Raw genomic sequence first — 6,000 nt, 5'->3', positions numbered from 1 at the left:
TTAGAAGCAGTCCTTGCTGTGCAGTTCCATTTCCACATTTGTTTCACGCTTCCAGCAGGGATAAATTAGAAAGGAGAATTTCAGCTGCCCTGCCAAAGATCTCCTCTGGCTCAGAATTAGAAATGAACTAAAGGAGAGCAAAGTTCTCATGTACCTAACTCCGCGAGGACTGCCGCACAGACAGTTCTGCTCCAGTGAAATTCAAACAGCCGGCAGCCATACCACCCTGTACGTGTCCCACGCTGGAGCTATAGTGAGAAGGACTGGGCTCAGGTTTCACTTAGATGGGAGACCTCCTGGGCAAACCAAGTTGCTTTTGGAAGTGGTGTTTCGGGGGCAGTGGGGATCACTCATCCCTCTGTCCCAAGAGTGTTCACCTCGGTGTCCTGGTCAAATGCCTGAACTGGCACACTACAACTGGACTCCCAATAAGAACAGTTGAATTTCTTGCATTCCCCACCCACCTTGATCCCACAGAACATCTCTGCAAAGTTCTCAGTGAACATCTCTGCAAAGTTCTCAGTGAACTTCCTGGTTACATAAAACAAAAAAATACAAATATACAGGAAAGATGCCTGTTGCATTTTGACATATCAGGCTCTCTGAAGTATGTCCCTTAAGCTATCAGTGCCAAATCATTGATATCTGACAGATCTGACCTATATTGGGAAGTGCTGCCCCCAAGGGTTAATCTCCCATCACACACGATTAAGATTCTCACCAGTGTGTCAACACCTCACTGGACTCCACAGACAACATTCAAGTGCCGTCATTCCTAGTGGACCTGGCATTGAAACCAAAGACCTGTGCAACTTGTGAAGATCCACCCAATCACAACATGCTTCTCTTTAGCAGAGTAACTTTAATTTCATCAACTTTTACTGCACCCTCTCCTTGTTTGCGGGAGTGAGGCGGGGGTGGGCTCTTGGAAAAAAAAGTGTCAGCTTGGTGTCTTCTGAAATTGCTTAAGAAACTTGTGTAAGACATGAAAATTGAAGCAGGTGTTATATTTTAATAAAGAAAACATATTGAGGTAGTAATTGAACATCAATGCAGGATTATGCTGAGGAGGGAACGAGAGAGAGAACAAACTCATTTGCTGTAAATGCCACTGGCATTACACTATTCCTTCTGCAAGACAGCTCCGAATTTAACTCTGCATACTTAATTTATTTGTGAACAAAAAAAGGAAATAGAATCTTCCATTTTCTTAATAAAAGTGGATTTCCTCTTATTTCAGCCTATAGGTAAAAAAGTAGTTTCTTTCTTGCAGCAAAAGAATCAATGACTAGATATTATACTTTATAAAAGCTCTGCACCAGCATCTAAGAAAGCTAAGGCTAAGGATTAAAATGTTTAAGCATACTGCCTAATTTCTCAGTATGGAGTCAGTCCACTGGCAACCTTTTTATACCTAACTTTAACACTTCGCCATAGGTGTACAAGTTAATTAGAGAGGAATTGCCAATCAGTGCCTCTGTGTTCAGTAAGGTTTAATGAGTTCCTTGCTCAAGGCGCTGATTGGCAATTCTTTTCTTCATTAACTTGTACACCTGTGGTGACATATTGGGGTTAAAGGCTGCAAACAGAACCGCTCCATTTCACTGAAGAAGGCAGTAGTATACTGTGTTTGAATCTTGAGACATATCTACCAGAAAACATTGGGTTCAGATCTTTTATCAGAACTACTGGATATTATTGATGCTAATTTATTTGAAAGTAAGGAGACACTTTAGGTGAAATGGGTATGACTCAACTTCTCTCATTCCTTCTACACTTAATGATATCAGATTTCGTGCCACTGTTTCTGAACCAATATGGCTAAAATAAGCTACAGGTACACAGTCTGGACAGTAGCAGAGACATTTAGTATCCTTACCAAGTTGCCATGCAAAACAACACCAGCTACAAAAAAGCTGTATGCCCAAAGCCCATCCTATAAGCAGGCATATATAGACATGTTGCCTTACAGTTTCTGTCTCCTCCTCCATGTTTCTCTAAAATGATATTGGAATAAGAGGAACACTGCAGGAAAAATGCCTTTGCAGCTATGCATGGGAATGCCTAACAGTCCGTTGTAGGAGCTGCCATTTGGCTCCTATGTTGAGAGAAATACAAAAAAAACAAAATGGCAAACGCATGGCTGCACTTCCTTTACATTATTTTTCTGTGACACATTGGAGCTACACTGTTCAACTGACAATGTGGTAAAGACACCCTGAAATGCTGATATTACATTACATTATTGGCATTTAGCAGACACTCTTATCCAGGGCAACATACATTGGTTACAACAATGTTATCCATTTATGCAGCTGGACATTCACTGAGGCAATTGTGGGTTAAGTACCTTGACCTACGATTCAGCGGGAAACAAACCAGCAACCTTTGAGTTATGAGCCCTGCTCTTAACTACTATGCTACACCGCCGCCCCATAACGACACATTATAATTTTTAGTGTTTTCATTTTGTCACCCAGCAAAAGCAGAAATGAGGACGGGGTGCCTTAGGGACCCGATACCCCCTCCGCAAACAAACGATCAGCTACATTAGATCATCGTGGATCAGCCGTTGTCATGGTCACGGGTAAATCTTCTCCCGGGGGTTGCCAGAGCAACTGCTGGCGAGAGTTGCGTGGACACCGCGGGCACCTGTCACTGGCGAAGGGGAAAAATCAGAATGGCACAGCGATTAAGCAGTGACACGGTCTAGGTGACAGCTTGTGCGGAGACCTGCGTCCGCTCTGCAAGGGCAGCCGAGAAATGCCAGCCCGCACATGCTCGCTCACTTCTGCGCCCAGCTGAATTCGTTCCACGCTTCCTGCGGCTCCCACCAGTCGGCTTGGAGCAATTGATTTGTTCAATGTCTGCTAGGTCTACCGCTGTGATTCTCACTTTGCCCTCAGAGAAAGTCCAAGTTTTTGGGGTTGATGGGATTTTTGTTTTGCTCGCATTATGTTGTTTTCGGTTTGACATTATGGTTTGACATTATTATACACTTTTACATATATGTATTGAATATGTTCAACGTTCAGATTTAGGTCTGTTCCTGTGGAGCGGTAGTGTGTGTGTGTGTGTTCGTTAATCTGTTTGAATAAGATTACTGAGATTAGTCATTGCAGGTGAATTTATGAGCTTTGCTGAATTCTCCTGTCCTGTATCTGTTTGTGTTTCAGATTGTACTGCTCTAGGATTATGTCTGCATGGTGCCTGGCTCATTTGTTGCTTTCATATGCATTATACAGTTTTTGTTGTGGTCTGATTTGTGAGGTGGTTTGCTTCTTGACAGCAAATGCATTTATGAGGACGAGGTCCACAGATCCAGGTACATATGTACACTGTATATGTGCTTGCCTTGTAAATGGCCTGTAATTTTTATTCTGTATTGTAGTTTTATTTCTGTATTGTTACTACTGTACTGTTATCTATATCATAACTGTAACCATTGTGCCCATACTTTTAAAAGTATTTACACATTCAGGCTCTGTGCTCTTCACCCCACATGCTCATGACTACAAACTCCAAATGTCCTACCTTAGTACTTTCAATGATGCCACATTGTTCTTATATCTGCAGTTTAATCTATAAATGAAACAAACCTCAAGATGACTTAAAGCAAAAGATGACTTTTGTGATGCTAAACAGACCCCATGTTGAAATGAATTATTTACAATATGCATTCTTTTTCTGCTTCTCAGAGGGGCACTGAGGGTAATTTACACCTGCTGGGCCATTAGTGATAGATTAGGTAAAGAGGAAGCCTCAGAGGCAGCTGTGCTTGGTGTGCAGTTAGCGTTGTAGCTGAGTCCAGGCAGAGGGTGCTGCACTGAGGGGTCCTGGGGGGTTGTTGTGGGGGAGCTTCTCTACCCCATATCTCTGAGGTGTGTTCTTCTGCAGTATTACATGATGACTGTGGCCAGGTAAGGAGGGCCAGGGAGGTCGGCCAGCTGGTAACCAACAGCAGTGTCTGTCAGAGATTCGGACACCCTGTTCACTGGGGGTGGGTGCATTCGTAGAAGAGCAGGGCCTACAGGGTGGGCTGGTGGATGAGGTGCTGGTGCATGTCTGTCGCTGGTCCAGCTCCTGGGTGTCTCCCAGCTGCCCTGCCAGGCCCCTCTGTTGCTCTGGCCAGACTGCTTTCTCTGAGCTCCGACAGACGGGCTTTCTTTCAGCTGCTAAGCGCAGTGTGAGAGCCCGACAGCGCTGGAGGGTGGCTAGGGGTCAGTGCTGTGTCTGCAGGGGGCAGAGTCTGAACTGCCGGAATTCAAACGCCTTTCACATGCGGGGGGGTATTAAAAACTGTACAGGACAGTCCGGGTTCTCTTCCCTGGGAGTGTTATGGCACCAGCATTTTCCTTTTAAACCTGAAAACTCCTTTTTCCCCCAAGTCTTTGAGAGTGTCCTCATTGTCGAGCGCCAACGCTGTGCTGTTGTGGAACATGTTGACCATTTACCAAGGGGGCAACAGAGTCCTCCTCTCTTATATTCAGCCATCTGCCTTTAGAAACACCACTCTTCTTTACACATTTAAATTCTTTACACGGGGCAGGATGCCAGCTTTCTGTCTGGTTGGTGTGGAAAAATAGATTTGTCATTACCAGGTCTCTCTCCTTCTCTTTCTCTTTTCCTTTCCTTATTTCTGTATACAGATAGACTTGGTTTACAGTCTACAATCTAAAAATCAAGAGAAACAAAATCCTGTATTTATGTTTTTGACATTCAGTCAGCTTCCTGAACAGGCAAAAAAATGCTATGGTACATGAAAGAGCTGTGTTATGCCAAGAGACTGGCATAAAAAGCATGCCAGTCTCTCCTTAAATGTGACCAGTAAGATGCCATCCAGAGTTCTATCAAGGCCAGAGAACTTGTGTGAATATTAAGGATGATGAGGCCTTTTTAGCATCGTTGTTCAGCAATCATTAGTGTGAAGAAACGAGAGACAGAGAAGGAGGGAGGGAAACTCTGTCAAGGGTCACCTCTGGGCTCGACTCCCACACCACTCTATGACTCTGGATCCACAGACAAAATCACCCCATCTACTTGTGTCTCACCGTTACCACGGCAACAGGGCTTGCCATCAATGGGGATTGGCTGCTGGGGGTGGTGGGGGGAAGACATTTTTTCACATCAAACCTGTTACTAGGCCCGGGCCTTAGTGGCTTCCAGCAGGCTGAAGAGAGGGGGGGAGGGGCTCGTTACCAAAGTAGAGGAATCCTGGAACCAATTTCCAGTTTTCACTTTCTATAAAACATAATAATCATTTCCACTAGCTGAGCAGCTTTTTGTCAGTGCTTTGCTGTAGACCAGGATTACAAGACCCAAACTCTGGAACACTAAGACAGTGAAAGAAAGATCTCACCTGAGTTCAAGGTGAACGTCCTGCTGGGGGGGTGGGGAGTTGTCTTAAAGAGAGGATGCTTTCCAGTGCAATTAGGAGGCTTGAAAGGCTCTCTGACATTCAAACTTACAGGGAAAATTTTGTGTCATTTCAAATATTTTGCACACAGAGCACTTTGAACTTTGAGGAAGGGCAATTTAATGCAGCTGTACTTTCAAAGGAATGTGATCAGCACTAGATGACCACTTGGTCCAGTAAAACCGCACCATAAAAGTAAATGAACTGGACACAGCGGAAAACAACTCCCAAGTTTAAAGACCATCTGTGTTCCATTAGAGACGCTGCCAAATCTGCAAGTTTCTTGTAGTTGCACTAAAAAGATGAAGACGTGACCCTGACAAACCACCGTTTTCATAACCCCTTACAAAGTAAACCAACGCAAGCTCTCGAGATCGTGTAGGGACTGGCCAGCGAGCTGTTTTTTACTGCTTGGCATGTGCTCTTTTTGCACATTCTTTTTTTGCTACCAGAAATCCCTACAGTGGTAGTGATGTAACATATTAGTAAATATTTATGCCTCCCCTGCCCGCCCCCCCATCCTTACTGTCTACCGCCGCATTCACCCGCTGTTACATGTCTGTCATCGCATGGAAGGATACTGT

Source organism: Megalops cyprinoides, chromosome 21 (assembly GCF_013368585.1).
Source record: "Megalops cyprinoides isolate fMegCyp1 chromosome 21, fMegCyp1.pri, whole genome shotgun sequence".
Lineage (NCBI taxonomy): Eukaryota > Metazoa > Chordata > Actinopteri > Elopiformes > Megalopidae > Megalops > Megalops cyprinoides.
This window is presented reverse-complemented; position numbering follows the sequence as displayed.